Source organism: Taeniopygia guttata, chromosome 11 (assembly GCF_048771995.1).
Source record: "Taeniopygia guttata chromosome 11, bTaeGut7.mat, whole genome shotgun sequence".
Classification (NCBI taxonomy): Eukaryota; Metazoa; Chordata; class Aves; order Passeriformes; family Estrildidae; genus Taeniopygia; species Taeniopygia guttata.
In genome coordinates this window covers 4,261,589-4,284,299 of record NC_133036.1, presented here as the reverse complement: position 1 = coordinate 4,284,299, position 22,711 = coordinate 4,261,589, and the positions used below count along the sequence as shown (strand labels likewise).

Below are 22,711 nucleotides of genomic sequence, written 5' to 3'. Positions count from 1 at the left end.
AATCCAATTGCAATTAAAATGATTGAAGTAGGACATGAGTTTTATAAAACACCACAATATATCCACCATTACAATATATATAATTTATATACTGCTTACACAGGGTACCTAATTATTAAAATATTAGTAAATACCCATACTATTTGTTCTGTCTTTCCCCTCCATCACAGTGAAACCAACAGAACTTCAATTACACAAGTTAGTTTCTCATTCTCAGACTCTAAAAATCGTTGCCATGTCATTCTGGGCTGCACAGCGCATGGGAATGCTATAGATTTTTTTCAAAGTCACAAAGACTTTAATGGCAAAAGACTAAGATAATACATTTCTTAAACCAAAATTTTGCAGGAAAGTTGATTAGAATACAGTTCTCTTTCACATACAATCACCAGCCTCCACTGCACAGATCACTTTTGACAGCAATTGTTAATGCAACACAAAAGTACTGTAAACAACAGTGCTACTTTCTCTAGTGATCCTGTCTTTCTTCCCAGGCATATACTCCGTTTCCTTCTCCCTGTGATATGACTGGGAGTAATTCAACGACAATTCCAGGTCCTGTCAGGGTACAAAGCACCAAGGAGATCTGTGCAATAACAAAATGAAGTCTAGAATAGCCCTAACCTGCTGAGAGGTCATGCAAAGAACAGGAGGAGTAACAATGAAAACAAAAATCAGAACTAGAAAGGCATTACCATCTTGACATTCCTGAATATTTTTATCAGGAATATAAACATCTCTGTGTTTTAATAACTGAATAAATATAAAAATGGAAAACTAGAAAGAAGGTAGACAGATTCTTGCCAGCCAACTGTGGCAGTAGGAGACATTACTCAAGAAGGAGCTTGTTCAGCTGGCTGATACTGGTACATCACATCTGAAAACACCTCAGATGGTGTTTCTCTTTGTCTTAATCAAGACAAAGAAACCAAAATGTCACAAAGGCAATTAAACACAGCATTACCTCACTTGGAATTGCAACTTCTTGAGTGAGGGAATCTCTCCACACAGATCAGGCCAGCAGGAACAGCAGCAGGACTCATGGGAAGCCCATCTCCTGTGGCACCAGCATCAGCACAGAGCGAACAGACCACACAGTCTGAAACCTGAGCTCATTCATCAAGTTTCCAAATATATGGCTACCTGTTTTTCTTGACATTTTTGAATGCAGAGGGATGACCTTAGTATGGGGCTTTGCTCAGTGCTATGATGAGTGGTTACAGCCTCCCCCCTGAGCTATACAAGTCCTCACATTATGATCCTGAATAAAAAATACAAGTCTACAAAAATTACAAACGGTCAAGAGATCCACAACCAAAACTCAAGGCTTTGCCTCTTTTTGGGAATTTAAGTAAATTAAATGATGCGATAATTCCGGTGGTTTGAGATCCACAATACAACCCCATAGTGAAAATATTTATAGCATGCAAACAAAGATAATTCTGATCATCTACTAGAATAAGCTGTTATACACGCCTCTCCGGTATCATGTTTTTTAAGGGAATATTGTGAAAAAATCTAGAGATTTAAATGATTTAATATCTTCATTTACATCATATCTAAGGCTGTAATGTAATACCTCTTGCTGGAACCATGCTCACATCAGGCAGGACGCCCTCAAATCAAGCCATCAAAACGAATTTCACTGATGACGCCATTTTCTTATTTCTTTCGCTGCCATTTTAGCATCGTAGTTACTCCACATTTCCTCGAGAAGTAGCTGTGCATTCTCCCTGCTCTAAGAGGAAGCCATGCTCGAATAACACGGTGACAAATGAAACTTGTATGTTGAATTTTTGCCATGTCACGTCCCTGCATGGCAGGGGCAGGGAAGAAGCACAGTTGCCATTGCAGACCACACCTCAATTCCCTGTACTGAGAGCTGGCGAGGAGTCTCCTAAGAAGGTGCAAGCTGAGAAACCAGCCACTGGAAATCCACAGGCACCACACGAAAAATTGATACAACTGAGGAAAGAGGAGTGTCCAGCTCTCGTACAGGAGGTATCTCTCTGAACCACACAGAAAACACTGGCTAGTAAGGGAGTAGTTTGAAAAGAAAAGCAAAAGGCATAAAGGAGGCACACGGACAAGCTTGCAGTGCCTGCTGCTGGACTAATTGTATATTAGCATTAATATATAGGCAACCACAAAAACCCACTTAACCTGGCAGCAGAACATTCATTTCTCAGTATCACATCCAAAAGCCAAACAGTCACCCCAGTCAATCAATAAGGTATTCCTTATCCCGAAATGACATTTCTGATGGATCACCAGCAAGAGGGGCAAATTATTGAACAAACCTGCTACTCATTAACAGCTTCCTCTAATTCACTTCTAAAAATTGTATTGCAGTCCTTCAGTCTCCCCCACCCCTTGCTAAGTGCTTTATCCTTCTGTTTGCCTGACTGGGAACATGTAACCTTGCTGTTTGCAAGAAACAGGGATGCTCTCAGGATTTTTTGAAAACCAAAACATGATTGATATTTCCACATCTCTTCCTTCACAATTTCAGATGAGTTGAAACAGTTACATGTGTTCAAGTTAGTCTGAAACTGTAGGTAAATGAACAGTAATGAAAAAATTGGTTCTCTTTACCTCCTCAGGATTCAAGTAGTGCGCCTGGCAGCACTGAGTCTGACACTGTCCCTGGTCTCAGGCTGACTCAAGCGAACAATTTCGGCTGCTATGCCCCCATCCCACAGCTGAAAGCCTGCATACTGCCTTCCTGAACGTTCCTGAGGAGCACGAGTTATCTTTCTGCTTCATGAAAAGAAAAGCCAAGCAGCATCTTTCAGCCTCCATCTGCATTTCAGACAGAAAGCGATGCAGGCAGCGAACGCTCATTGCCTCAAAGGGACAACGCCTGGTTCAGACATCAAAATCCTGTCAGCACTGGAAATGCGCCAACCAAGTTACACCAGGATGCAAATCCTGAACCAGCATAGGTGGCTTACCCCAGTGCTGTACCTCCACAAAAGGGATTCCTGTAACATTCCTGCTGCAGTTTGAATTCTCTCAGAAAAACCCACACAGAGAAAGAAAACCTTTCCCAAATTAAATTTATTTCGCTGATAATGACTAACATGACCAAGAGACAAGATTGCATTCACTGTAGTGTGAAGAATGTAAGCTTTTTTTTTTAAAAATACACACTGGAATGTCAAGAAAAGTGTGAATTTGAAGTTCAGCCCTCTTAAATAACATGAGATGATTTGGCAAAATCATCTACCTGAGTTAAAAAAAAAATAAGCCCAAGTTAGCTACCCCATTCTTCCTCAGTATTTTTAAATAAATCATAGCTACTTTGTTCACCTAATAGCTATTTTCAACATGACACCTTATCCCCTAGAATAAATATAAATATTTTACTGACAGTGAAAGCAAGCAATTTGAAGTTCATACATGTCATGATATCTTTAAATCCTCAATTTAAACATGCCATGGTCTTTAGAAATGGTTTTTCTTTACTACATTACTGATATATTTCACACAGTTAATTATTTAAATTACATATGAATTATTAATTACAGATCATTAAACTAAAAAAACAGAAGTCTGGAATTTACCTGTTATAATTATACAACTTATATTTTAAAATGTTACACACTAAAGGGCTCAGACAGCAAAGCATACATTCAAATTCTCTGCTGCAATAAATATGTTACAATAAACACTGTATCCTTTTTCAGCTTATTTCTCCTATTGTGTAATAAACCTAAGGTTTAAACTTTCCAGACTTGGGGCATGAGGCCGGTGTGCTGAGGATACACCACAGACAATAGGTTTCCATTTTTCTCCTCTGGCTGTACTCCACCCTGGCTAAGGAACTGTCTAGCAGTGTGTGCCTTTATTTGCGTCTTGCATTAACAAGGCACACAAGCTTTTGGACTTTAATGTAAATTAAATGTCAAGTTAGATGCTGCCAACAGATATCACGGAAAACCCTGCTATAAGAGACTTATAGCTAATTATTCTTTACAGTGGCTCAGTCATTTTTTCATACATTAATTTATGGAGCTTAGTTGAAGTCAGTCTCACACCCACTTCAAACAAAGGAAAATAATTTGCCACACTGTACTAACTGCAAGGATAACTGAGCCGTCTCCCATACGGGGTCAGTGGGGATGGGATGGCTCCATCCATGTTTTTACACAGGCAAACCACACAATTAATTGTCCTTGATTTTTAGCTGAGCTGCTTTTGTGGAAAGACCCCCCCCCCCCCCCCCGCTTTGCACAGGTAATCTTGCTGGAGAGAGGCAACTTTTTGGTCATGCTATGCCACTGTTCCATGTCTTCCCTCTGAGCATTTCTCAGTTCACAAAGGAAGAGTGCAGAACATGGCACATAGGCACCTTAATATTTGGGGAGGGAGCTCCAAAGGAGGAAAGTCACTCTACTGCAAAAGCCCAGGTGCCATCCCAGCACAGTATGTTTTATTAAACTGCTTCCTTTCATATACAGAAATAGAATTGAAAGGAAAGGAGAAAAATCAACCCACTCTGTACTTTTGTCCCCATACCAAAGCCAGGCAGAGCTCCCAGTTTCATGCAGCCTCTAAGTGCCCAGATCTGAGAGTATTAAATGAGCTGCCACCCACCCAGCTAGTAATGGCCACCACATTTATGTAAGTGTTAATTCCCTGACTGCTTCCCTTTACTATGACTTTACTGGATTAACCCTTTTCATAATGTATCCTGTTCACTTGAAAGAGAGGTGGAACCTAGGCTACAAACTCCAGTTGACTAAGCAAATATACTTCACAACCTCATTTAAGAAATTAACAAAAAAAGGTCAAAGCTCCACATATCTTCATTTGCTTTGAAAGAGTAGAAATATTTTCTCTTATTTTTGTCCTACACCTGAAATCCTACTTCAAAATAAAATTAAAGAAAGTTTAACGTGTCTTCTAAATAAATCATAAGTGCCTATGTAAAACCGGGGAAACAGAATGGACCAACATCTCTGCACCACAATGAAAAGCAGAAGAAAAAAATCATAATAAAGTAGCATTTTTATTTTTTATGTAAATACTTCCATAGACTTTTCATAGCCTAGGGAAGAGAAAACAGGAATAAAGGAATTCAGAAAGTTATGCTACTGTATTTCTGCATAAATGAAAAGCAAAGTCAGCAATGTCAAGAGGGTCTTTAAAAAGGCAACACAAATGAAACCCAAAGCAGACGCTGGACTGCCCCACCCAACAGCTGCTCTAGCGAAGAACATTGGAAGGTAAAGGCACAGACCTTCCCATTTCTTTTCAGTGAGCAAAGGACCTTTTCTCTGAAACTACCCACCTGTTCTCTTTAATTACTCACCTACAAATTATAACCTGCAGCAACAGTACAAAGAAAAACCACCATAAAAGACATCTAAAGGAAAACTCTCTCTTACCAAAGCAAGCTTTTTATCCTCATTTTATATATTTTAAAAGATAGACATTCCTACCTGTAGATCTCAGTACTGAGGAGTTACAAACCTGTTAATGCTGGCTGTAACTGCCACACTTCAGCTGCCTGGTATTTAGGTTTACACAGCTGTATCTATCTCTATTAATGTTCAAGTTTTCTCATCTTAAAAAAAAAAAAAAAAAAAAATATATATATATAAATCAAACCTGCAAGTCTTGAAATGGCTGAGACAGTCAAGAGTCAAGCAAGACAATAAGAAAGCAGCTGCTTTCCACGGCTGAACACCACTGCCTGTAAAGCATCTATATATTTTTCTCCAGTAGTGCTTTATTCAAATTCTAGGAAAAGCATCAGTCTGAAACCAGTAACTGATGGGAGTAACAGTTTATAGGTTACAGAAGGATATTTTATTGTTAACGGACTGTACCATGTAGGAATTAGGAGGGGGTGAGGCGGCAGGCAGGCAAGAGGAGAGAGATGCTACTATTTTTTTTTCCCCGAGCCACTGCAATTACCCTGATGTGAATTTTTGATGACTTCCGACATATTGCATGGTTAATAATCGTTTCAGCTGTCATGTTTGGTTAATGTGGAAAATGCATTTGCTGCATTGTGATGCAGCACTCCAGCCACAGATTGTAACACCAGTTGTGAAGCTATTCCCTTAACTGAGCTGCATGAATTTGCACATACCATGAGGCTGAAATAAATGGTAGTTTGATTTTTATACAGCAACTGAAAGCTTCTGCCATTTTAGACCTGCAGAGCTGTTGGTACAACTTGTACAGGCAGATAATTTTACTGCATATTAATTGCTGTTGATGCTCTTTAAAGGGGAGCTTTGATTCTCCATTGTTTTGCTGTGTTTGGTTACTTAGTAGTTAAAAGACTGAGATACTATATATGTCAAACATCACACATTTTTGTAGCTTTACACAGGTTATTTAATTGTAAGCATATATACATCAATGAAACTGTCAGCACTACCGAAATGCAGCCTTGTTATTCATACAGGCTCAACCTACTTCTTCCTCCATACGATACTTAAGAGTATGTATATATATAGAACCTTGTTTTACAAATGATCGCACATGAGGTGTGAAAATAAAATGATTGCACGTAAAGGGTGAAAATATGCTGCTTACAATTAAATAAAGAGAATTTTATTTGCAAAATACCAGTTCTTCACCTACACTTTAAACATCAAACGGAAGAGTATAAGGTTACATAAATACTCGCGTGTGCCTTTCAGTGTCACCAAGAGAAAAACAATGCTGCGAGCAATCATGCAATTACAAGAGGAGATGTAAAACGGCAGAGATGAAACCATGCTAGGAGCCAGTCACCCGATGATTAAAGTCAGGCCAGTGTATTCCAGCAGTCAGGTGATGGTGCCATCATTACAGTGCAGAAAGCCATGGAAAAATCGAGAAACAGACCACCCCCATCTTCAAGAAAAAAATTAGAAACACCAAAGGAATAAAGAATGCACTTGCTAATATGCCAAATGTACAACCATGAAAAAGCATTTTACAGAATGCGTGTGTAACACTATCGGGAAGTTACTGTCACAGGTCCCAAGTGCACATTTAACCCACAGTGCCAACCCAGCTCCAGTCTGCAAACTGCTAGTGACACTCCTGAATTCAAAGTTCATTCTTTTTAAATTCCAGAACAACAGCCCTGCTGCCACATCACTTCATTTCACAGTTCAGCAATTCTGCTCACAAATGCATGTCTTCAATTTGCAAACACATACATGCAAAAAAATCCAGACTTGGGATGTCTACGTTTAATGAAGAACAGAAAGCTGTCAGGAGAGTATTTTACTGTGCATGAACACTGACATACCTGCAGAATTACCACCAATTCATTAACTCCACTTCTGTTTAAATTAAAACAACACTGCAATGCGTATGTTAGACATGAAATATCAGAAAATACATTTTATATGGAAAAACCAGGAGTCTCTGAATTATCATTGTACTCTGTGGTTTGGGAGCAATTCCCATTAACAGGTTTATGTCTACTGATGGTGCTCTGTGGCTCAGGCTCACCTACCCCATAGGCATCATTGTACCTTGCACAATTCAGAATTTTGCAGGTGGCAGAGTGATCTCTTACAGTGTGTTCTGGCTTTGAAATTAGCAAACTTTACCTTAAAGGTGATTTTCCTCAAGTGACTGCAAGGAGCAATCCCTCCCTGCATGTGACCAAATGAACACTGAATATCTGAATCCTCCTACCAGGCATTTCCTGAGTGGAGAAAACAGGTCCGAATCCAGTATTCTTAGAGGAAAACTGCAGTCAGTTGCATTGCAGGGAAAATTATTGATCACAACCAGCTACAACCCATAGTGCAGGCAAAGTCCCTTTTGGGAGAGGAAGGTTAATACATTTGCAGGGATAATTTAACTCTGGCATTCCTCCTGCATTTCTGAGCATCCATGTCTGGCACCATCACTGCTGCTGGGCTTGCTTCAGTGACTTGCCACTCACCTCGCACACACTGCTCTGGTTTTGATGGCTTCTCCCCCTACTTACCTCTAGTCTGCGTAACCCACCAGTGGTGCAGAGATAGAAGCACCAAGGATACACAGAGCTTTTGCTTCCTAGACAAACTCTGAAACAGGTAAAGGTACCTGGAGGGACAGTCGACTCTTTAGAACAGACAGCAGCTTCCCAGGAATTTCAGGAGCACTATCATCCATCTTGAGCTGCTAGCCACAACTTTAAATGTGTTGCTTTTCTCAAGAGACATTCTCTATTATTTTCTGGCAATATAATCTGCAGAAGCTCCTTGCAACTGCAGATCTATGCATTACAATCAGCACGATTATATATCTATATTTTGTTTTATATATTGCATTACCAGAGAAAGCCTTCCTGGTGTAGCTCAGCACGGCACTGTCTCCCATTACCTATGGATTTCTTAAAGCAACAGCTTTGAGGGACGTGAACAGAACCTAACCACCCCAAATGGCTTTTAGTGTAAACAGCTGTGAGTGCTAGCCCAGCTAAGATGTCGGAACTGCTATCTGTTTCACTGGCAATCAATTTAGTGGAGCGTTCAGTCAGCTCACGCATCAATCACTTCTGTACTCTGATGTGACTGTGGGAGGAGAAGAAGGAAAACTACTGTTCAGGGCTGCTGGGCCCCAGCTAAGGAAAACTACAAGTCTTCCTTCTGAGTAGAAAGCATCATATCTCTAAGAGAATGACAATGCAGAGAGAACACAGAAGCTGTTGGAGTAAGAATATCCTTCTCTGGGTAATGATCATTCCCTCACTCTGTCTCTGGGTGTTCACAATGACCTCCTGCCTTATTAGGTAAAGCTTCATCTCTGGAGTGAAGGAGACTCCTTCATCATGACTACAAAAAAAGCAAAAGATGCAATCACCCTTACCTTAAAAAAACCCAAAAAACAAACTATAAAACATGGTAGCCTGCAATCAATTATATAATCTACTTTTCTTTCAGTCTTGCACTGGACGGGGATAAGGTGGAGAATAGGACCAGCATCCCTGGATCTGCTCCTGTATTGGTGCAGTTTTGAAGCTCTACACTTTCAATGTCTGCCATTGCCAGTGAGCATTACCCAGCAAAATTGAGAGACATTGCTGGCAGTGAGTTGCACCAGTGTAACAGCCGCTCCTTCCCAAAAATTCTTCCCTGCTTAATCCAGCACTGTAGCAGCAGCAGCAAATACTGCACTGTCATACTGGCTCTGGAGAAAGCCTTAAAGCATTAGCTAGTCCTCTCTGCAAGGCCAGCAGGGTGATTATCCAGCATTAATGACAGGCGAGGTCTCTTCCTCCGTCTTCAGCTCTGCACACTCATTCTCCCCTTTCAGAAGAGGGATGCAGAAAGAACAGCCAGAGAGTTCAGGAGCCCAATCCAAGCAGCTGGTGAATGAAAGAGGAAGAAAACCCAGACTAACACTTCAACATCAGTATAGTTACACACAAGCAGAGCAGAGCAAATAGTGAGGTTGAGTGCATTATGATGCTACTGAACTGTCTAGCAGGGAATTTGGGCTTTGCTGCAGTGGGCTAACTTACATGGACTAAGACAAATGAGCCATCCAGAGTCAAAACAAAAACTAGAACAGGGAAGTGACCAGCTCCAGTAACATTCGGTATCATCATCACAGGAGCCATCCTCCTCCAGAGGAAAAACCATCAACACACTCAATGGGAGCTGCTGGCTTGTTACAAAGCTCAAAGGACACCTGAGCTTCAACACAGCTTTACAACTAAATTTGTACCAAGCAAGAGGCAGGATGTAAAGGCAGAGAGCAGGAAACACCACTGAGAGAACCGATTGAGGATCAGTGCTTTGTGTGACCAGACAGATCCAGGGGGAAGTGAAACACAAATCCTGTAAAATTAGAGAGTGCTGGTCCGAAGCAGGGGAGAGGTGGGGGGAGCCCAGCCAAGCAGAGAGGATTAGCACCAACACTGGCAGTGCTGTTACTGCCATCCACACCCCAATTAGTGGTATCATTTGTCCGAAGAATGGGGAACTTGCACTCAATTCGGCAATTTGACAGGGTGTCACTGAACTACCTCACGTCCATATTTATCCAAGAGGCAAGTGCAGGAACCAGTTTTAATTAGAGCCTGTTTGACAAAGAACCGAGGGTATTACCCATGCTCTCACCATCAAGCGATAATTGAGATGTAATCGTTTAAACAAAGAGCAACAAGTGTCCATTTACCCAAAGCCATTGTTAAATATCCACTAGGAGATTATTTTCAAAATTATAATGTGCCATGAATATGCAAACCACTTTCCATCTTTAGCATTGAAAAGAATAATCACCTTTAAAAAAATTCACACCACCAAAAACCACAACTGAAAGCCAAACAGCTATTTTGCAGCAGAATTTGAGGAGTGCTTTAAACATGCCAACGCTAATTTAAAAGGAGTGGGGAGAGAAGTGATGGCTCTGCTTTGGGGCCATTAAACTCTGTCTGGAAAGCCCTCTTTTGTACAGCATTAGCCTGCTCTAAGTCTGTAATTACGAGGAGAATGTGTTAATTTTTAATTCAGATTGCTAACCCCTTTTTTATGTACAAACCCGCATGTCAATCCCTCTTGCAGATGACTGTAAGCACCGACATGACCAAATTCAACCCCCGGTGGTAAAAGCACGCTCTCCCTGGGAGGTTTGGCACCGTGCATTGGAAAGCAACTCAGCCTCATAGTGAAATAGCTCTTTTATAAAACTGTCACCTCAGCATCATGGCAAGCAAATCCTCTTGACCCACAGCCTATTAAACCAGAACCATATGGCCACTGATATTCACACCTTCATTTCAGCATTCTTCTGTCTGGCTACTGAAATTCTAACACCGCTTCACAGGAAGCTGAATTCCCACGTCCCTCACATTCCCAAACACAGGGAAGCACAGGATGAGGAAGTTAACCTAACACTGCCTAGAGGCCCACACCAAGTTAATAGCTGTCAAACACTAAGCTCATCTTTCATCTCTTCTGACTCCTACCAATGCCAGCAATCCACAGAGGAACCTGGACTTAAGAGCATGCTTTGACACAGTCCAGCAATGAATTATTAACTCCAGCAGAAGCTGCAAAGCGTCTGCTAGGAGCAAACACGAGCCTTCTATGATGATTAACTAGAATGGAATTATCAATGCTCCTGCTTCTCACAAAATGTCTCCAAATTCCCGATCACATAAAGTCCAAAAGGCACCACACAGAAATGCCCATCCACATGCATGAAAGCAGAAACAATTCTGTGCTTTTACCTTTGTTTCTTCAGGGTTACAGTATAAGCTGTAACCCTGTGAGTGGTAAGAGACAGCAATTATACATGGACTTGCAACACTAACAGAAGAACCAAGTATATGCAGAACTAAGTCCATATTTTTAATTTCCAAAGCAATTCAATCCATCTTGGACTCGATAAAATACAGTCACAGAAACTTGCCTGCAGATTCAGAATCATCCTTGGACATGTTACACCACACTGGGCACACAGAAACCAGCTGTGGCTCCCAGCCTGCTCACCAATAGTAGACAGATAAAGATAGATGCATTAACCCCTTATGATGATGAGTGCTACACAAAAGGTGCTTCTGAAATGCATGGGCCCACCCTGCCAGTTGGATGTAAGATATGAGCCTCTAGCAGCATCCCAACATTCAGGAAGAACAACTTGCTCAATTCTCTGCCAAAGGAATCCAGACAGCTCCCCATATTAAACCACAAAGTGTCAAGAGGCAACCAGCACTAGTGATGGACCTAAAATGACCTGGTGAATCCCAAAATGTACGAGGGTCTTTGCTTGGAAGGTGAAATTAGCAGTGAAAATCCAGGATGAAGACAGCATTTTAGGTTTTTCTTAGATGAGAAGCTAAATTCGTGCTTTTCCTTTAATTACAGCTGCCAGCTCTGAAGAAAGTGGCACTAGAACTGCTGGTCAGCATGGAAAAGAAACACCTATAAGCACACAGGTTAAAGTGAACAACAGCAGTTGTATGGCTGCTTTGTAAAACCATCCTTGTTATTTCTCATAGTGAAAGTACAACTGAAATCAGTATTGGCACCTCAGCAGGCTTAATTAGAAGTCAGGTCTACTCTACTCAGGTCTTTATACTGTGCTCATTACATTAATATCCAAGTGCCTTCCAGTCCTGCATTAAGTGACATGACTAACATCTGTCAGTGTTGTTTGTTCTCTTCTCCATTTCCTGGAGGACTGGAAAAACAGTGTTCAAGCAGATCACAGAACACCCAGAAACTAGGAAGGGAGATTCCTTCAGCCCTGGCTCACACAGAGCATGGCCATGTCTGCTTCGTTAGTGGTTTTATATCATAATCATCAGCAGAATGATTAAGCAGCTATATGTATTAAAACCACCAGGTCTCCTCCGAGCAGCATTTCCATGCAGGACTGACATGATTGGAAGACAAACAAAAATCTGTCTTTTGTGGACCAAATTAAGTCATTTGGAATTTTATCACTTCATTTCTCTGCCTGAATTTCCTTGCATTGTCATCTTGCATTAGATAATGCTGAGGATACAACTTCCAGTAGAGGAAATAAAAGCATCTGTCTGTTGAATTTGAGTAAAAGGGACAACAAAGGTATGAACAGCTTCTCCTCCCCTTAAATCCCTTACAAAACACACATCTTAAAAGCTACAGAGGTTTCACCTGGCTATGAAAACCAGAAGACTGAAGTCAGTAATTATTACTTTTGTACTCACATGCCTTTCACCTTTCCCAATGATTATCCATCTATATATCTCTATCCTTCTGATGCTGGAAAGTACTTATGTCACCATTTCTTCCAAGTTATAACCCAGTAATTCTTTGCAAAGACATTGTGCGGACACTGAGATAGCTAAAGAATGGGAAGAGCTAGAAGGAAAAGAACTGGGAGGGATTGAATCTTAGACTCAAGTTGACGGATTGATAATGCTGTATGTCGTAAGGTCAGCTAGCTGGGGTAGGGCAGATGCTTCTAGTAAAAGCAAATGCCTAGAGAAAGGTCAAACTCAAGAATATAGACTTGGTAGAAATTGGGAAACAATGGGCTGCAGGGGATGAGACTCACCACCACCTTCTCATTTGTCCATCCAAACCTTCAAAACTGAAGGTAACAGAAGCCCACTGAAACTGAGTCATCAGCTGCTAGATCAGAAAAAAAGCAAGGACTCATTCCAGGCGAGTGAGGGGAATGCACAGAGCTTTCATTTAATGCAATGTGCATAGCCATACAAAATGGGGATTAGTCTTTCAAAAAAAAGAACAACCTTTTCAAGTGTATAGATAAAGAGACTCTCAGGAAGGGACAGAGGCTGACTCAGAAAACTATTAAAAGGACAAAGTGACTTTCAAATAGAGGTCACTAGTTCAAACATGAACTAGATCAGTAGTGGCCAAGACTAAAGCATCTAAAGACTAAGATTAGTGGTATAAACAAAAATGTCTTGTTAATCTTCTTTGAGCTCCTGCTACACAGGAGCCCATATTGCAAGATCCGTGCAGAAAGCAATGCAGAATTTACTTTCTGTCCAGCCCCAGAGAACAGCCAGGGCTTAGGTGGGTACCCAGAAACAAAGTACCTGTCCCTAATGCACAAGTGAGACAGCACTGCTCCATTTGCTTAAAATGGCCAAGTTATTAATTCTGGTTAGGATACTCTACCATAGTATGCTTACATGTTTGTTGGTGGATACATATTGTCAGATATTGCACTGAACAACACCCACATAGCATCTATAAACAAGCATTATGATCACATTGCAGGCTTCCGGTATTATTTTGTCAGAGAATTTTCCTGTGAAAATACTTTGCTGATTCACTAACGTCATATAACTTATATATTCATGAAAAACAGACCACCAAATGTAATTTATCCTTCTCCCCAACACAGCTCAGAAGAGGCTCCAGTTATCCCTAGAGATCTTGCACCACTGCAGACTCAGATGTATATTATGAGAAGCCTTACTGCAGAACATCCTTCCAGAGGACATCCAAAGAGGGCAGACAGGATTCCAAAATACATTTCAGTCATGAAAATACAATGTTTATCACTCAGGAGGTACATCCAGTAATGCAGCCCCTTTAACTTTGGTCATCAAGCACAACTTGGGTGTCTCCAATCTACCTTCACAGGGAATCACACACAGCTCTAACACCACACCATGCCGTAAAACACAGATATCCAGTGAAATATTATCCTTCTCACAACTACTGGGCACTATAACTGAGGTTGCAGGGAGGGGTTGTGTCAAACCACTGTATTTACAGGTGGGGTTGTGTCAAATCATTCTTCACCTACCATTAAACAAACACTTCCTTATGGAACTGCACTTTAAGTAGCACAGTCATCATTACATACATCAATACATACTTTTATGTTGCTACTCAATTATGATATAGCATATTATTAATGTACTATTACTGAACTAGGATCCTGTAAATAACATTAATTCCTGTGTCTATTTATTGAAAGCAAGGACATGCTGGAAACAAATTTATTTATTTATTTCCTTTTAAAAGAAAACTTTTATTAATGTTTGTTCCACCTCCAGCTGATGAAGTTTAATACCACCCAAAATGCATTTTCCCTAGGGTCCTCCATATCAGCAAGGGCCTTTCTTGCAAGACAAACCTTTCAAGAGATTTTCTTTGCTATCCAATTTGGGAGACTTAGGCATTCAGCATTCAAGGAATGCAAGCAAATCCTGCCCCTTCCAGGCCTTCTGGGGCACCTATTAATCTATCTTCCTGTAGAGAGGGAATTTATCATTTCTTCCTATTGCTAGTATCTAAAACAGTAGAACACAGCAACTTAAATTTGCATTGCAATTATTTAGAGTCTATAGATAGTTGTTGTCATAGTGTTAATTAAGTTGCTATATGGTAATGTCTTTCTCTTCTACTTTTTAAAACTGAATTCTTAATAAGTCAGGAAAGCTGGGACCATGACATGTAAGAGTCCATGGAAAGTGAGTACAAATGCTTAGACATTACATTGTACTCCACACAAAGATGAACTGAAAAATCTGCAGTAGCTTGTTATGTTCTCTCTTTCCCACTTGGTATGAAGGAGACTAATTTCCAAACTGCTTCATCATCTGTCACCCAAACTCAACATTTTGAAAAAAATCACCATAAAATTTTACAGACTGACCACACTAATTGAATGGATATGAACTGCATGGGAAAGAAAAAAACTGAAAGTTTTTTTCCATCATCTTTGTATGTTTTGGAAAGATGGTGAACAATAGTGATGGCCACCTCTGCACAGAAGTGTCAGATCTGGCAGATCATTGAAACAGGGGGATGGAGAAAGTCAGATCTGGAGAAACAAACATTAAGCCCACTAAGCCCAAGATACGCCATGGCAGATAAAAAGTCAGTTTTAACACAAATACCAACACAAGCTTAATCTATGTAATTACACCACTCACACTGGTATTTGCTCAGAGATGGAGCAATTTCCATTACTTCCCAGTGAGAGAGAAACTTTTTATTTTTTTTGCAAAAGTATCATAATAATTTCTTTTAAAGTGGTAGACTCTTAACAGGCAAAAACCCTACCTTACAAAACTTTATTATTCAATGGAAAGCTGAAATGACAAGAAAGGGACTGTATCAAGTCCTGGCAACAAGTCTAAGGGAGAGAGATTAAATAGCACTCAAGACAGGAGACAAAGTGCAAACTCTTGGCTCCTCATCCTTGTCAAGTGTTTCCCCTCATATCTGGAAGCGCAGAAAGCTGTTTTTGTCTCCCTTAATTTCCAGTACTTTTAGCCACAGTGAAGCATTTAGTATTTGCGTAATCATTGGTTTTCAGCAGGCTGTAACAAACAGCAAAACTACCTGACAGAGCCAGATAGCTGAAAATGCTATTTTCCACCAAAAGTGTGGCCATGCCACCACCCAAGCCCAAAGATATACATAAACCAAAACAAGCTTAATCTTTTCTGTTTTGTTAAGGTTTGTGTTTCTAAAAAAGGGAGAGATAGCTCCTGAAGAATCCCTGGTTACCTGTACCAGAACAATCAGAAAGGAAAGGCATGGGAAAAGAAAGGCTTCTGGGCTTACCACAGTGGCAAGCTATTCAATTGATAGCAATTACAGGTTCCACCCTGTCTACCTTACCTTATTAATACATAAAAGTGACCCAAATTATTAGGACAGCTGCTTTCTACAGGATTATTCACGTGCAACACAACAGCATCACACCCATCTGTCCAAAACCTGATGTGGTCTTTCCTACAAGCTGGACAACTGGCCATCAGTAGCATGAGCCTGAGACTCAAGCAGAAGGGACTAAATAAGAGGAACATGGACCTTTAAACCACATTGGGAAGCATCCCAGGAACTGAGCAGAGATTACTGATGGTGCTGCAGGGAGGAGAGGACATGCCCCTCCTCACATCTGGAGAAGCATTACACAGTGACTACAATGGGCATATTTTTATGAGTAATGCTACCAACATGCAACACACTTGTCAAGCTATACAAATAAACTTTCTCCTAAAAAACAGTAACTAGTTTAAAATTAATAAATTAGAGCATCCCTTAATGTCTGTTAGCAGCTTAGCAAATGCTGGGCATGTCAAAGACCAAAGGTGAAAAATACCAAGAGGCACAAACCTCAGAACTAGGATTTCTGTTAGCCTCCCTCTGTCTTCAGTGTCCTCCTGCTTCAGAGGTTCAATTCAGTATGTGAAGTTTAAGAAAAACAAAACAAGGAAACTCACAACTTGCCTGTTTATCTTTTTTTTTTTAATCCAAACCACATTAGTACTTTTAGATAGATAAATTATATTATAAATGTAGAATTTCAATATACTGGCACCAAGCCACCTTTTAATGGACATTCAAACACTAACTAAGGAAATGGTTGTGCATTAAGCCTATCAATAAGTCAACAATCAATACTTCAGTACTGCAGTAAAAATACAATGCACCCTTTATAACTGCCACTGGCCTCATCCTTCTTTATCAAGCTCAGCTCCTAATAAAAAAATAAGAGTCCTGAAGCAAGAGATGAAGCACATACTATTTCACAGTCATTAAGCATTTATCTTAAAGTCTAGACCTAACTGGTCCTCTGAACTGTACAGATTTTTGTTTTCCAAAACTGTGTTCTGACAGGGCAGAAGAGTCAGGAATAAAAGACAGAAGTTCAGACACAAAATTAATCGAGCAGGTCAACAGGTAAGAGCAGCAAAATAAAGAAACCACAAACAGCAAAGCCCCAAGCAACTGAAAATTAGGAGCTGCTTCCAATTTATCTCCAAAAAGCATCTCAGTTAAAAGAAAACAAAAAAAATCTTATCAAAGCATACTAACATTTGTGTTTTAATCCAGTTCATAGATTTTAACTGCCTGCACAACATCAATCCTGCATAATCCCTTGATATATTCATCCTATCAGTTTGATCAAATGTAGCCAAAGGCAACCTCTGCAGAGCACGAGTTTTGGACACCCTCTGGAAAGTGTGACCATCAGGCCATATTGCTCTGCAATAGAACAAATGCTTTCAAAATTTAGTTAACTCTGGCTTCCCAGTCAACACCATAGCCAGAATGCTGAGCCACCACTACATTTCTTGACAGTGGAAAAAACCCACAGTTTTTGGATGCTCGGGAGCAGCTGTGTATGTCTGCAGAAAGGTTCAGGGTATGCTTTACAGGAAGAAATGATGGCAGACATTGATCCAGTCCTGTGAAACCTGAATGTAAAAACAGGAGGACAAAAACAATCCAATTGATCATTTTTATCTCCACAGCCTAGTAAACTCAGTACTGAAATGGAACTTCATCATGGAATGGCTAAGCCAGCTTAATAGTCTGTGTAAACAAGCCAACTGAATTGTCCATTTTGTTCTCCAAGTCTGCAAATACACAGAGGGAAACAGAGAATGATTGTTTCAGAAATCCCCCCATAGATCCCTTACGTTTATTTGCTAAAATCATCTTGCATCCCTGGGGTTTCAGCTATAAACAAGCACAGAGCATGACTGGGAATTTGGAAAGACTTTTTGCTGATATTTTCAGGACAGGACATCTGCATCTTGAGGGTGAGCTCTGCAGAAGCAGCCAAGACTGCAAGCCTGGCAGGCAAGGGGCAGGAATACCCAAGTCCTCACAGACCATGGAGCAGTTTGCCAGTGCACAATCCAAGTTCAGGAGCAGGGTGTGTGCCCAGCAATAGCCTAGGCCAGACCTCTTACTATTAGGTTTTCCTCCTTCAGCTCACTCTCTCTACATCAGGCACATCCTAAATAATCAATCTCAAGTGAGAGTCACCACTCTACTAAATACTGCTGCATAAAATGATTATATTGGGTAGCAGGCAGTAGCTGTATTGACCAAAGTTTTAGCCTACAACTCTAAACTGCCAGCTTAAAGGGTTTTTGCATAGCCACAATTCCAGCTCAGAGCAGCAACTAATAGCAGTCTTTGCACAATTTCAGCTCAGAGAAGTTGAAGATCTTCAGCAGCCATTGCTGCTGTCTGAATGACAAAAGGGTGGTTTCAGCAGAGCTGCCAGCAGACAGGTGTTTGTAGCACAGCTTCAGTTTCTTGTTTCATGTGGGCAAAAGAGCTCTGCTGACAGTCTGTACCACAGGGGCAGCCAAGGACTGTGCTGTTCAGCACTGCCAAACTAGAAAACTACTGATGGAAAGAAACAACCTTATTTTTTCACAAGGTCTGGTGGTATCTGAGGGAATGGAAGTTGGAAGCCAGTTAAATGTTGCTCAATATTGATCAGGATTGTGAACAATAAAGAGGTCTGAGAAAACAGCAAAAAGGAAAACATCCACTAAGTTTCCACTACAGAATATCACAGTCTTGTGAGAGCTACTGGTAAACGCAATTTTTAATTCTCAGCTGAAGAAACTGATGCATAGGAAGACATTTCTTGAACTCAAAGTCAAGCATAAAAATCATGAAAAAACTGGATCAAAATCCAGCTTTCCCAGTTTCCTGCAATGAAAAGCAGCTGCCACAGAAGGCCATTTTCTAAGTAAATATATGCATCAGGGGGTGCCAGTCAGGCAAGGATCCAAAAATTCAAGGGTCAGGTGCCATTCAGTATTTGAATCAGTACAATAAAACACTGCATAAATATTTAAACTGGCACTCTTGTTCCAAAATACTATTGAAACGTATTTGAACCACTTGCTTTCTAAGTTTATAACTGACATTCTCTTCTTGCTTCTGTCCTGTAGAACCTCTGAAAAAAAACCCATTCCCTGTTCATCCACAACACATCTGGCAGCAGTTTGCTGGTTTGATTTGAATGTGCTGCTTGCAGTCAGCAAGTACAAATAGATAAATCTCAAGTGCTGAAATTCTATATAATTGGCTCTTTATGAGCTCTTGTTCTAACTCCATCCTCAGCTTCCATGAAAAACCCAAACAAAAAACCAAAACCTGAAACTCCAGAACACTCTCAATTTTTTAGATATAATTTATAACCTCTGTTCTCAAAATCTAATTGCTTGGGCTGGATTTCAGTTGTTTTCACAAAGTGAGCTATAAAACAATGTAAGATGCAATCTGTCATTAGACACAAACTATGGAGGACATGCATTTGCTTAGATCTCAATATAGATCAAGAAGTCAAAGGCCAAGGACAAAGGCATTTTGATATTCCTCATACAACTGAACCTTCCAATTGTTTTAGCCAGTCATTAATGTAAGTTATGATCTTGTAGGGCAGCATTTCCCTACTGTCAGTCACTATCTCTGCTGCCCAACCCAGCCCCTACTTTTAAACTATGTGACATACAATGAGCTGGAAGCTGCTGTAACTGGAGGTAGAAGCCCAGCACATGTCATTGCCAATAATCCACCTGGCTGCACCCTCTAACAATTCAATACACTGAACTGCAGCTCTGCTGGAGATTTCTATCCTGACATCTTCACACTTACACTCAATATTGATTTGCATGAACCTGCTCCGATCTCAGCCTTCATTTCCCTGTGCTTCTATGTCTTAGGCCTGTCAATGTACCTAAGCTCCAAAAATAACTGAAGTTTCTCCTAAAAATAAAGCTTAAGAGGATTTTAAAAGATATTTCAGTAACACATCCTAAGAATCATTGAGGTTTTTTTTTGTAATGAACACATCAACTACTGGCCAGAAATGTGACATTGCATCTGACACCTGCTGAGTTTTACTTCTACAGCTGGTAGCAACAGCTTGTTCAGTAGATGCTTCTAGTAGCATCTAGGCAAGTTGTCCAGAGATTAATAGAAAAACAAACAAAAATCCAGACCCAAACCATACCCATAAACCAAGGGACAAAAACCAGCTCTTTCAGTTTCATTGGGCTATCAGAAGTAACAATTAACTAAAGCTTTGGTATTAATGTAAAAGGAAGCTCTGATGATCCCACAGGTAAGATTACTCTGATGGAAGGTACCATAGTATATCAAAATGCTCTGAATTCATACAAACACTTCAAGAAGTAGTGCTATATTTAAATTATTTGCACTCATGATGGCCCTGGAAGAGCCCAAAGGAATTAGCTGTGAGACTGTCAGTCTGAGTAAGCAAGATTTAGCCTGTGAAACTGAGCCCATCAATAAACTAACTCACTGCACTGATTTTACAAGCAGTATTAGAAAGGTCAGTACTTCAGCCTTTCAGATCCAGCACTTGGCAGGGCCAGCAGCCTTACAAAAGCAGCATTACTGTGTGACCATGTGGAGGTCTCTGTCTGAGAAAGAGGCTGCCACGTGTGTTGCTGATATGGTATCACTCCTGATTTACTCTGGAAACTGCAAGTTCATTTTTAAAAAGATAATTAGTCAATACTACACAGAAAAGCAAATGATCCAGTGCTATAACTGTAGCAAAGGGTTGTTTCGAGACATAAAAAAACTTGAGTAAAATAAATCAATAAGCTCAGAAGCTGTTAAAACTCTGAGGTCCTGACTACCTACTCTCCATGCACAAACTGACATATTTAACAGAACTCCTTAGCTTCTCAAGGAAGTGCACTGACTACCCATCCATCTTACAAAAACAAATTGCAACACTCTGAAAAATTTATTGTGAAAGATACAAAAGGACTTTTTCTTTAGTTGCATGTGGTGGGGACTATTTCACTGCATGCATTTTCCATAAAGCAGACAGATAGAGGATACCTGTCATTTATCACCCTGAAACTTAAGGTAGGAAAAGGATGAGATCAGCAAGCCATTGCCTTTGACACTAGAAAGAGCCTCACTAATGGGAAGGCACAGCCTGCAGCAGCATGGACAACCAGATTGTAACTCCTGCACCAGCTGCAGTGCAACAGTGAGTTTCGCCCATATAAACTGCTTGAAGTCAATTAATCAGCATATAAAAGAGCTCCAGCAAAAGCCACTTGCATTTTAAACAGTGGCCATCCTTCTCCTCCTTCAGCATCTGACCTTCCAGTTTCAACGTTTCTGTGTTTTATCTGGATGACCATAACCATCCGGCACGCTTGCCACAAGACAAACACTGGTTTGCAAATGCCCACTACCAAGGCATGTTCTTTCCTGCCGATGACACCAACCAGGGCGCTGAAGGCAAAAAGATCCACCTCAGAGATCTGCATAAAATCAAATAATTTCAAAATTCCTTCAAGATGGCAAGATGAACCTTCTCTGGATCCACAGGGGCACTTCCCACATGCAACATGTTCTGCTGAGCTGTCTCTGCAACATGAGTCTTTGAATTGCGCTTCCCACCTTCCTCTCTGAATCTGCGGTTTCAAGCAGCATTTGTTGCCAGGAGGCATTGCTAATACATAATATATTGGCTGGAAATTAGTATTTCATCTCAGAGAGAGAAAATGTTACAGCAGCTTCTTCAGAGGCAATGCATGCTGAAGAGTTTAAGGAAGAAATTTTCTAAGACAAACAGAGTAAACTTATGACCAAGAGAAGACAGATCTAGTGGAGACAAACAACTGAATTCTGCCCTTTTAGACAAACTGCAGATTCAACCCCCTGCAGGAAGAAGATCTGTTCTGCTATTCTGCTGCAGAAGAATGTTATTTCTCAAAGTTTAACTTTGGGCATTTATTAAAGGAATAACTTCTGACTGATGAGCAATACTTGCTTCTATTTTCCTGATGATGCTTTGCAAAAGCCATTCCACTTCTGGCATTCCTGGGGATACATGGATTCGTATGCAATGTTTCCTCCCCAAATTCAGCATCCCTAAATATCAGCAAGAACTATCCAACCTTCAAAAACAAGCCCCAGATTCTTTTCACACAGAGGACTGTCCTGCTGACTGGTGGACCCAGGAGGCAGGAAGGCCTGGAGATTCCCAGCTGCCTTCTGACAGCTTTCAAGAGACACAGTGTAACATCCCTTACATCTTGGAAAGATTTTTCTGAGAAAAAATGTCAAAGCAAGGCAAAAGCAAATAGAGTAACTCAGAGGAAATAAGGAAAAAGGGAGAGAAAGCTAACAATTCTGCTATAGTGTCTAACAGGGATATAACTCTCAGTCAAAGATTTCACACTACTAATTGATGGGAATAATTTCCAGCTCAGCTTCTCCCTGCTCCAGCAACAAGCCAGAGGAGGTGTCCACCTTGAGTGCTTATTTTTATATTTCATTTAAAAAAAATTCCTCAGACAAGGAAAACAAAAAACAAGAGGACATTAGAAAAGGTAGAGAACAAGGTATCTAAGAGCATGATACCACAGACAAACAACAAAACATTTAGTGTAACTTTAGCTAATTATGCACAGCAATGTCATACACTTCTTACCAGGAAAATAAAGCCAAAACGTTAACCTCAA

At 40.5% G+C, this 22,711-nt stretch overlaps 1 protein-coding gene across 3 annotated transcripts in view; it reads right to left on the bottom strand.

The window, feature by feature from the left end:
• NUP93 (nucleoporin 93) overlaps window positions 1-22,711 on the bottom strand; it is a 78,585-nt gene that overhangs the window by 37,782 nt on the left and 18,092 nt on the right. The window contains exon 1 of one of the 3 annotated variants that reach the window (XM_072934341.1): window positions 5,617-5,812. The exons of the other annotated variants lie outside the window; for them this stretch is intronic. The gene's annotated coding sequence lies outside the window, so the exon portion shown is untranslated. Of the gene's footprint in view, window positions 1-5,616; window positions 5,813-22,711 lie in introns of those variants that run through there. 3 annotated transcript variants of the gene reach the window in all.